Below are 9,705 nucleotides of genomic sequence, written 5' to 3' on the forward strand. Positions count from 1 at the left end.
CTGGCCTTGCATACCTGGCTTTGCACACCTGGCCTTGCATACCTGGCCTTGCACACCTGGCCTTGCATACCTGGCCTTGCACACCTGGCCTTGCACACCTGGCCTTGCACACCTGGCTCAGACACCTGGCCTTGCACACCTGGCCTTGCATACCTGGCTCCACACCTGGCCTGGCTATACCTGACCTTGCATACCTGGCCTTGCACACCTGGCCTTGCATACTGCCTTGCATACCTGGCTTTGCACACCTGGCCTTGCACACCTGGCCTTGCACACCTGGCCTTGCACACCTGGCCTTGCACATACCTGACCTTGCACACCTGGCCTTTGCATACCTGGCCTTGCACACCTGGCCTTGCATACCTGACCTTGACACCTGGCCTTGCATACCTGGACCTTACACCTGGCCTTGCATACCTGGCTTTGCACACCTGGCCTTGCACACCTGGCCTTGCATACCTGGCCTTGCACACCTGGCCTTGCATACCTGACCTTGCACACCTGGCCTTGCATACCTGGCCTTGCACACTAAGCACACATCTGACTCTCGACCAGTATGTGTGTGTGTGTGTATGTAAGTGTGTATGTGTGTGTGTATGTATGTATGTGTGTGTGTATGTGTGTGTGTTCTGTAGCGTTAGTGAGGCGTAAATTCTGTACACAATAACAATGTCAGGTCAGGTCAGGTCAGGTCGGGTTGGGTCAGGTCAGGTCGGAATTGGGTCAGGTCAGGTCCTGAACATTTTATACACTTATGTTGTTCATTTCATCGTAGTTCATACCCTCTTTCTTTCCGGGTTGAACTGCAGGAACACGATGAACAATGATGAACAAAGAATGAACAATGATGAACAGAAGAATGAACACTGATGAACAAGAAGAATGAACAATGATGAACAAGAAGATAGAACAATGATGAACAGTGATGAACCAAAATGAACAAGAATAATGAACAAGATGAACAAGGCTGATAAAAATGGACAAACACTGAAAAAATGGACAAAAATGAACAAAAATGGACAAAAATGGACAAAAAGTTGAACAGTATGTATATTCAAGCTATCCCATATGTATAGACCATCGCTATATATACATAATTACTGTATTAACGACGTCTGTAGGGTCTGTTAGTCCAGCTGTGTACCTGACGTGACACTTTATGAATTGGATATGTAGAGTTCAGTGTCTGCCATATTGTCTCCTTGTACTGAAGACTCGTTAAACAGAGTTGGCCATATTGCCTACTTGTATTATTGAAGGTTAGTGTACAATGTCGGCCATGTTGTTTCCTTATGTATTGAAGGGTTTGTCGTATTGTCTCCTTGTGTACTGAAGACTCGGTAAACAGTGTTGGCCATATGCCCTACTTGTGTTATTGAAAGGTTAGTGTACAATGTCGGCCATGTTGTTCCTTATGTATTGAAGGGTTTGTGTCGGCCATGTTGTCTCCTTGTTACTGAAGACTCGGTAAGCGGTGTTGGCCATATTGCCTACTTGTGTATTGAAAGGCTAGTGTACAATGTCGGCCATGTTGTTTCTTATGTATTGAAGGGTTTGTGTCGGCCATGTTGTCTCCTTGTGTACTGAAGACTCGGTAAGCAGTGTTGGCCATATTGCCTACTTGTGTATTGAAGGTTAGTGTACAGTGTCGGCCATGTTGTTTCCTTATGTATTGAAGGGTTTGTTGTGCCATATTGTCTCCTTGTGTACTGAAGCTCGGTAAACAGTGTTGGTATTGCCTACTTGTGTATTGAAGGTTAGTGTACAATGTCGGATATGTTGTTCTTATGTATTGAAGGGTTTGTGTCGGCCATATTGTCTCCTTGTGTACTGAGGACTCGGTAAACAGTGTTGGCATATTGCCTACTTGTGTATTGAAAGGCTAGTGGACAATGTCGGCCATGTTGTTTCCTTATGTATTGAAGGGGTTGTGTCGGCCATATTGTCTCCTTGTGTACTGAAGACTCGGTAAACAGTGTTGGCATATTGCTTCTTGTGTATTGAAAGGCTAGTGTACAATGTCGGCCATGTTGTTTCCTTATGTATTGAAGGGTATGTGTCGGCCATGTTGTCTCCTTGTGTTGAAGACTCGGTAAACAGTGTTGGCCATATTGCCTACTTGTGTATTGAAATGCTAGTGTACTGTCAGCCATGTTGTTCCTTATTGAAGGGTTGTGTCGGCCATGTTGTCTCCTTGTGTACTGAGGACTCGGTAAACAGTGTTGGCCATATTGCCTACTTGTGTGTTAGAGAAAGGTTAGTGTACAGTGTCTGCCATGTTGTTTCCTTATGTATTGAAGGGTTTGTGTCGGCCATATTGTCTCCTTGTGTACTGGAAGACTCGGTAAACAGTGTTGGCCAATTGCCGTCTTGTGTATTGAAAAGGCTAGTGAACAATGTCTGCCATGTTGTGTCCTTTATGTATTGAAGGGTTTGTGTCGGCCATATTGTCTCCTTGTGTACTGAAGACTCGGTAAACAGTGTTGGCCATATTGCCTACTTGTGTGTGAAAGGCTAGTGAACAATGTCGGCATGTTGTTTCCTTATATTGAAGGGTTTGTGTCGTATTGTCTCCTTGTGTACTGAAGACTCGATTAAGCAGTGTTGGCCATATTGCCTACTTGTGTATTAAAGGCTAGTGAACAATGTCTGCCATTTGTTTCTTTGTTGTACTAGGACTCGGTGACTTATTAACAAACTTAAATCTTATTTTAATCATAATAACCAAACAAATATCTTATCAATTATCAATTTATATAACAGTTATGTTTTTGTAGTTATTTTTTATAGTTGATTAAATAAAAAGTACTTATAATATTTTTTTAAATATTATATAAAAATAATTAATATTTCAAAGATGAATACATTAATTCCATCGTTTGAGGGTAATTCAAACAAGGTAGTTGATAGAGTAGTTAAGGACGATAGTTAACTTCCTTGTTTATGTGTGAAGATAGTTTGAAGATTGACCCCTCTGGTTTATTAACCTGACCTGACTGCCTGACCTGGCTGACCTGACAGAGAGAGAGACAGAGAGAGAGAGAGAGAGAGAGAGAGCAGAGAAGAGAGAGAGACAGAGACAGACAGAATAAGTGAGACAGAGAGACAGACAGACAGACAGAGAGAGAGAGAACAGAGCAAACATGTCTCAGGATACACAAACATCAACTCCTTCACCGTCTCCCCCCCCTCTCTCTCTGGCCTCGGTGTAGTGGGGTCAGTCTCGGCCTCCGTCCTTGTAACCTAACCTAATCTGTATGCTGTCTAGACCTGCCACGTGTTTGTCTGTGTGTGTACGTGTGTGTGTGTGTACGTGTGTGTGTGTGTGTGTTTTCCAGTAGGGACGCTGTTAACATCTCTCTCTCTCTCTCTCTCTCTCTCTCTCTCTCTCTCTCTGAACTTAACAAATCTTTGCTCTCGGTATTGCACAGACAGACGGAAATAGATACACACATACTCAGATACGTACAGATAGACATACCGATAGATACACACATACTCAGATACGTACCAGATCATACACACACACACACACGGAAATACACACCACACTCCAGATACGTACACAGACAGACACACACACACGAGCCGATACACATGCTCAGATACGTACACAGACAGACACACGTGCTCATTCACACAAACACACACACACACACCTACCACCCAACCAATCCAGACACTATCCGACCACATCCCTCCCTGTCTCCTCCACCTCCCCACCCCACGCCCACAGGGGGTTTTGGGAGGATGTTACCTGTCAGCTGGACATTCCTGCACTGGGGGTGCGGGGTGCAGGAGGTGCAGGAGGAGGGTGAGGAGGGTGCGGGGAGGGTGCAGGAGGAGAGGTTAGAGGAATGCCAACAGTGTATTCTGGACTTCCTTCCCCCCTCCCCTTCCCCCTTTCCCTTCCTCCCTCCCCCCTTCCTTCCTCCTCTTCCCCTTCCTCCTCCCCCCCTTCCCCCTTCCTCCCTCCCTCCCCCCCTTTCTCAAATTATTAACCGGAAACCAAAAAAAAATATTCAATACAAATATTTTATTCTCTGGCGACATTGTTGAGTTATTTTTTTTGTTAATACCTCAGATTTAAACCATTTGAGAGAGAGTTAAAAGTGAGATTAAAACTCTTGTGCTCACCGGGATCGAACCTGGGACCTTCTGTGTGTTAGACAGATGTGATAACCACTACACCATGAGCACTTGGTGACACAGGTTCGTATCCCTATTGAGGAAAAGAGAGGTTAAAAGTAGATAAAACTCTTGTGCTCACCAGGGGATCGAACCTGGGACCTTCTGTGTTAGTTGGAATGTGATAACCACTACACCATGAGCACTTGGTGACACAGGTTCGTATCCCTGATAGAAAGAAAGTGAGTTAAAAAGTAAGATAAAACTCTTGTGCTCACCAGGGATCGAACCTGGGACCTTCTGTGTGTTAGACAGATGTGATAACCACTACACCATGAGGCACTTGGTGACACAGGTTCGTATCTATTGAAGAGAGAGAGAGAAAAGTGAGTTAAAAGAAAGAGTTAAACTCTTGTGCTCCCAGGGGATCGAACCTGGGACCTTCTGTTGTTTAGACAGATGTGATAACCACTACACCATGAGCACTTGGTGACACAGGTTCGTATCCCTATTGAGAGAAAGAGAGAGAGTGAGTTAAAGAAAGTGAGATAAAACTCTTGTGCTCACCGGGATCGAACCTGGGACATGTGTTAGACAGATGTGATAACCACTACCATGAGCACTTGGTGACACAGGTTCGTATCCCTATTGAGAAAGAGAGAAAAGTGAGTTAAAAGTAAGATAAAACTCTTGTGCTCACCAGGGATCGAACCTGGGACCTTCTGTGTGTTAGACAGATGTGATAACCACTACCATGAGCATGGTGACACAGGTTCGTATCCCCTATTGAAGAAAGAGAGAGAGAAAGTGGGTTAAAGAAAGTGAGATAAAACTCTTGTGCCAGGGATCGAACCTGGGACCTTCTGTGTGTTAGACAGATGTGATAACCACTACACCATGAGCACTTGGTGACACAGGTTCGTATCTACAGAAGAAAAGAGAGAGAGTGGGTTAAAAGTGAGATAAAACTCTTGTGCTCACAGGGATCGAACCTGGGACCTTCTGTGTGTTAGACAGATGTGATAACCACTACACCATGAGCACTTGGTGACACAGGTTCATATCCCTATTGAAGAAATGAGTTAAAAAGTGAGATAAAACTCTTGTGCTCACCAGGGATCGAACCTGGGACCTTCTGTGTGTTAGACAGATGTGATAACCACTACACCATGAGCACTTGGTGACACAGGTTCGTATCCCCTATTGAGAGAAAGAGAGAGAGAAAGAGAGAGAGAGAAAGTGAGTTAAAGAAAGTGAGATAAAACTCTTGTGCTCACCAGGGATCGAACCTGGGACCTTCTGTGTGTTAGACAGATGTGATAACCACTACACCATGAGCACTTGGTGACACAGGTTCGTATCCCCTATTGAGAGAAAGAAAGAGAGAGAGAGAAAGTGAGTTAGAGAAAGTGAGATAAAACTCTTGTGCTCACCAGGGATCGAACCTGGGACCTTCTGTGTGTTAGACAGATGTGATAACCACTACACCATGAGCACTTGGTGACACAGGTTCGTATCCTCTATTGAGAGAAAGAGAGAGAGAGAGGGGAGAGAAAGTGAGTTAAAGAAAGTAAGATAAAACTCTTGTGCTCACCAGGGATCGAACCTGGGACCTTCTGTGTGTTAGACAGATGTGATAACCACTACACCATGAGCACTTGGTGACACAGGTTCGTATCCCCTATTGAGAGAAAGAGAGAGAGAGAGAGAGAGAAAGTGAGTTAAAGAAAGTGAGATAAAACTCTTGTGCTCACCAGGGATCGAACCTGGGACCTTCTGTGTGTTAGACAGATGTGATAACCACTACACCATGAGCACTTGGTGACACAGGTTCGTATCCCCGATTGAGAGAAAGAGAGAGAGAGAGAGAGAGAAAGTGAGTTAAAGAAAGTGAGATAAAACTCTTGTGCTCACCAGGGATCGAACCTGGGACCTTCTGTGTGTTAGACAGATGTGATAACCACTACACCATGAGCACTTGGTGGTTTAGGCTCGTATCCCCTATTGAGAGATCCCATAGACAGAGACCAAGTGATAACAGTAATTTGCTCTATATATGAAGGTCAGAATAACCTAACTTAACCATAAACTTGACCTTAATTAGACTAAATTATTTCCCAATTGACGTAAATAACTCACTATTTTCTTGTAAAAGTCGTAAGTACATTATTATTATTATTAACAAATTCGTATTCATTATCAATATACATATAAATTACAAACATGAATTATTATTGTCATTATATTCGTAAAAAATATGTATCTGACGGAAAGAAAACTGTAGTGTTGTCATATAAAACACGAAACATTAATATTTTTCAGATTCCATTAGCTTACATATGTTATTAACCAAACCTCCTCTTGGGAGAAACTGGCGCGGCAAATGCTTCTACAACTACTTATAAGGGGTTCCGCCATTTTGAATGACGTCACTGCAACACAACAACCAATCACAGTTACTTTTAAAGTGTGACGTTACATAAAATGAAAACCAATCAAATAATCTCAAACCTGTGACGTCATTGAGCTGCAGGAGCGACAACCAATCACAGTTAATCTATAACCTGTGACGTCAAATATACGTCATTTTGTTAGAGATCCTTAACCAATCATCTCAAGACATTTTCTATCTTGTGACGTCATTTAATTGGAGATTAGAGCAACAACCAATCACATTTAGTCTCCAGCCTGTGACGTCATCTAGCTGGCGGTACTCAATAACCAATCACAAAACATATAAGCACTGTCCCACTTATGACGTCATATAGCTAGTGTTCAGCACAACAACCTGTATTATGAGTTGCTGTTGACGACTTGGTTCAGGAGACGCGGCGCGGGACTGGGCCGGGCTCGCTCTCTCTTTCCTCCCTCTACCCCCTCCTCCATCTTCTCTCTCTCTTTTGACGTTTTTAATATGAATACAAACAAGTGAGAGAGAGAGAGAGGCTATAACGTATACGGCTTATAGACGACTCCACCATTGGGATCAGCGTCAACAATTCTGCTCCCAACTATACCGCCCTTCAGGATTTATTGACCAGTCTCCAAAACTGGGCCACCAACAACCATGTCACCATCAACCATACCAAGACCATGGTTATGCACATCAACCTCTCCTCCGACATTGTCCCACCTCCTTCCATTACTCTAGGTCCGAACACACTCCAGGCTGTAGATTCCACGAAGCTCCTCGGCGTCACCATAGACAATAAACTAAATTGGAAACCACACGTCAGTGAAGTTGTCAAATCCTCCAGTTTCCGTCTCCACCTCCTCCGCCGACTCAAGTCCCTTGGAGTTCCTGCCCCCGAGCTCCTCAGTGTTTACACAACATTCATACTTCCCAAGCTCACCTATGCCTCCCCCACCTGGTCTTCCTCCCTAAATGCCACACAACGTAAACACCTAGAAAAAGTGCAAAAGAGGCATGCAAGATTATTCTCCCTTCCTACTCCACACATATCAAGAAGCGCTTCAACACACTGACCCTTTCGACTCTCACTGACCATCACCACGACCTCATCTGCAAATTTGGTAAGAAGCTTCTACACCATCCAAGCACACCGGCCCTTACTACCACCTGAGATCCCTTGGTCCGAGAATTGCTGTTCGACACCACAACCGCATCCAGGCCATACGTGCACGAACTGATCGCTATAAGAACAGCCCAGTCCCAAATCCATTGTCAAAATTATCAATAACTTGTAATAAACCAGCAGTATTCACTCCCAGTAAACACTGCTCCTTACACTGTCACTATGTTGAAATGAACTGTAGTTTGAGCTTTTCCCCATCTAGTTATTATATGTCTTATTTGTGTCACTTATGTTACTTGTATATTATTTGTAATTCATAACCCATTCCCCAAATATGTAACTGTATATTTTCAGCCTTCTGGCTGCCAAGCTCTTTCAATAAACCGTTAATAATTATTATTATTTATTATTTAGATGCCCCTATAGTTTGCCACAAGTCAGGGAGCTCGAGGACGTAAATTTATAAGAGTTACCGTTAAAATAAACCCGTTTTGTATGGTGACGCGGCAGTCGGGAACAGGTTAAACAAACACTAACTAATGTCTTTAGTTCTGTAGCGAAATTAGTTTAGTTTTGGCTGTGTTTGGAGATAAATAACATATTAAATATCATCTTTAAAGACGCGACTTAGCCTAATAAGGATGTAACACTGATATTAACGCCGTGTAAAGATGGTAATATTTATAAACTGGGTGGCACTTTACCTGTCAGTGTAGAGTATAATGTCAGCAGGGAGTATCTTTTAGTGTCAGCAGCCGTCAGTACATATCAGTCGTCAGCCAATAGGCTCCAGTAGTGTTAGCAGCCATCAGTCAGCAGTACACATTAGACGTCAGCTAGCAGTAACCATTAGCAGCCATCAGTCAGCAGTACACATTAGACGTCAGCTAGCAGTAACCAGCATCAGAGATAACACGACACACTTTTTACACTCTTATCCTCTTCGCCACTGATGGGCTCGCTATCCGCCCGGGCGATCGGTCACGTCTCTGTCACACACAGTTGGCAAATACCGTCTTGTCTCACTCGCCATGTATCGCCTCTATCCCTAGTTCATAACGAACCCTCGAGACCTCTCAACGAACCCTCGACTCCACCATACCGAACCACCACTTTCCCAGCTTCCTAACTAACATACACTATTACTTAACAACAAAAGTGTAAAATAACATTAAATAATAATAACTTACTACTTAATAAAACTTAATTACTTACAAATTTACTTAAAAATAATTAAAGAAATGGATCTGGGGTTCGGTTCATATGTTTCAAATCCCGAGGGGGTTTGTTGTTCTATGACGTCGTCAGTGGGCGGGGCTTATGAACGAGGTGTTTAGTAATTGGTTGTTGTGTTGTTGTTTATATAGAGAAAGACACAAGAGTGAGTGAGAGAGAGAGAGAGAGAGAAAGTGAGTTAAAGAAAGTGAGTGAGATAAAACTCTTGTGCTCACCAGGGATCGAACCTGGGACCTTCTGTGTGTTAGACAGATGTGATAACCACTACACCATGAGCACTTGGTGACACAGGTTCGTATCCCCTATTGAGAGAAAGAGAGAGAGAGAGGGAGAGAAAGTGAGTTAAAGAAAGTGAGATAAAACTCTTGTGCTCACCAGGGATCGAACCTGGGACCTTCTGTGTGTTAGACAGATGTGATAACCACTACACCATGAGCACTTGGTGACACAGGTTCGTATCCCCTATTGAGAGAAAGAGAGAGAGAGGGAGAGAAAGTGAGTTAAAGAAAGTGAGATAAAACTCTTGTGCTCACCAGGGATCGAACCTGGGACCTTCTGTGTGTTAGACAGATGTGATAACCACTACACCATGAGCACTTGGTGACACAGGTTCGTATCCCCTATTGAGAGAAAGAGAGAGAGAGAGAGAAAGTGAGTTAAAGAAAGTGAGATAAAACTCTTGTGCTCACCAGGGATCGAACCTGGGACCTTCTGTGTGTTAGACAGATGTGATAACCACTACACCATGAGCACTTGGTGACACAGGCTCGTATCCCCTATTGAGAGAAAGAGAGAGAGAGAGAGA

The 9,705-nt window shown here is 43.6% G+C and overlaps 14 non-coding genes across 14 annotated transcripts; all 14 read right to left on the minus strand.

The window, feature by feature from the left end:
- Positions 1-4,128: 4,128 nt before the first annotated feature.
- Trnav-aac lies at positions 4,129-4,200 on the minus strand. Its single transcript has one exon. It is a non-coding gene; the product is annotated as a tRNA-Val (tRNA).
- Positions 4,201-4,397: 197 nt separating this feature from the next.
- Trnav-aac lies at positions 4,398-4,471 on the minus strand. Its single transcript has one exon. It is a non-coding gene; the product is annotated as a tRNA-Val (tRNA).
- Positions 4,472-4,541: 70 nt separating this feature from the next.
- Positions 4,542-4,614, minus strand: Trnaf-aaa. The gene has a single exon. It is a non-coding gene; the product is annotated as a tRNA-Phe (tRNA).
- Positions 4,615-5,100: 486 nt separating this feature from the next.
- Positions 5,101-5,172, minus strand: Trnav-aac. Its single transcript has one exon. It is a non-coding gene; the product is annotated as a tRNA-Val (tRNA).
- Positions 5,173-5,232: 60 nt separating this feature from the next.
- Positions 5,233-5,305, minus strand: Trnav-aac. The gene has a single exon. It is a non-coding gene; the product is annotated as a tRNA-Val (tRNA).
- A 91-nt stretch (positions 5,306-5,396) lies between these two features.
- On the minus strand, positions 5,397-5,469 carry Trnav-aac. The gene has a single exon. It is a non-coding gene; the product is annotated as a tRNA-Val (tRNA).
- An 83-nt stretch (positions 5,470-5,552) lies between these two features.
- On the minus strand, positions 5,553-5,625 carry Trnav-aac. The gene has a single exon. It is a non-coding gene; the product is annotated as a tRNA-Val (tRNA).
- Positions 5,626-5,713: 88 nt separating this feature from the next.
- Trnav-aac lies at positions 5,714-5,786 on the minus strand. Its single transcript has one exon. It is a non-coding gene; the product is annotated as a tRNA-Val (tRNA).
- Positions 5,787-5,873: 87 nt separating this feature from the next.
- Positions 5,874-5,946, minus strand: Trnav-aac. Its single transcript has one exon. It is a non-coding gene; the product is annotated as a tRNA-Val (tRNA).
- Positions 5,947-6,033: 87 nt separating this feature from the next.
- On the minus strand, positions 6,034-6,106 carry Trnav-aac. Its single transcript has one exon. It is a non-coding gene; the product is annotated as a tRNA-Val (tRNA).
- Positions 6,107-9,106: 3,000 nt separating this feature from the next.
- On the minus strand, positions 9,107-9,179 carry Trnav-aac. Its single transcript has one exon. It is a non-coding gene; the product is annotated as a tRNA-Val (tRNA).
- An 87-nt stretch (positions 9,180-9,266) lies between these two features.
- Trnav-aac lies at positions 9,267-9,339 on the minus strand. The gene has a single exon. It is a non-coding gene; the product is annotated as a tRNA-Val (tRNA).
- An 85-nt stretch (positions 9,340-9,424) lies between these two features.
- Positions 9,425-9,497, minus strand: Trnav-aac. Its single transcript has one exon. It is a non-coding gene; the product is annotated as a tRNA-Val (tRNA).
- Positions 9,498-9,580: 83 nt separating this feature from the next.
- Positions 9,581-9,653, minus strand: Trnav-aac. The gene has a single exon. It is a non-coding gene; the product is annotated as a tRNA-Val (tRNA).
- Between the last annotated feature and the right edge of the window lie 52 nt (positions 9,654-9,705).

Source organism: Homarus americanus, unplaced genomic scaffold (assembly GCF_018991925.1).
Source record: "Homarus americanus isolate GMGI-L3 unplaced genomic scaffold, GMGI_Hamer_2.0 scaffold22974, whole genome shotgun sequence".
Lineage (NCBI taxonomy): Eukaryota > Metazoa > Arthropoda > Malacostraca > Decapoda > Nephropidae > Homarus > Homarus americanus.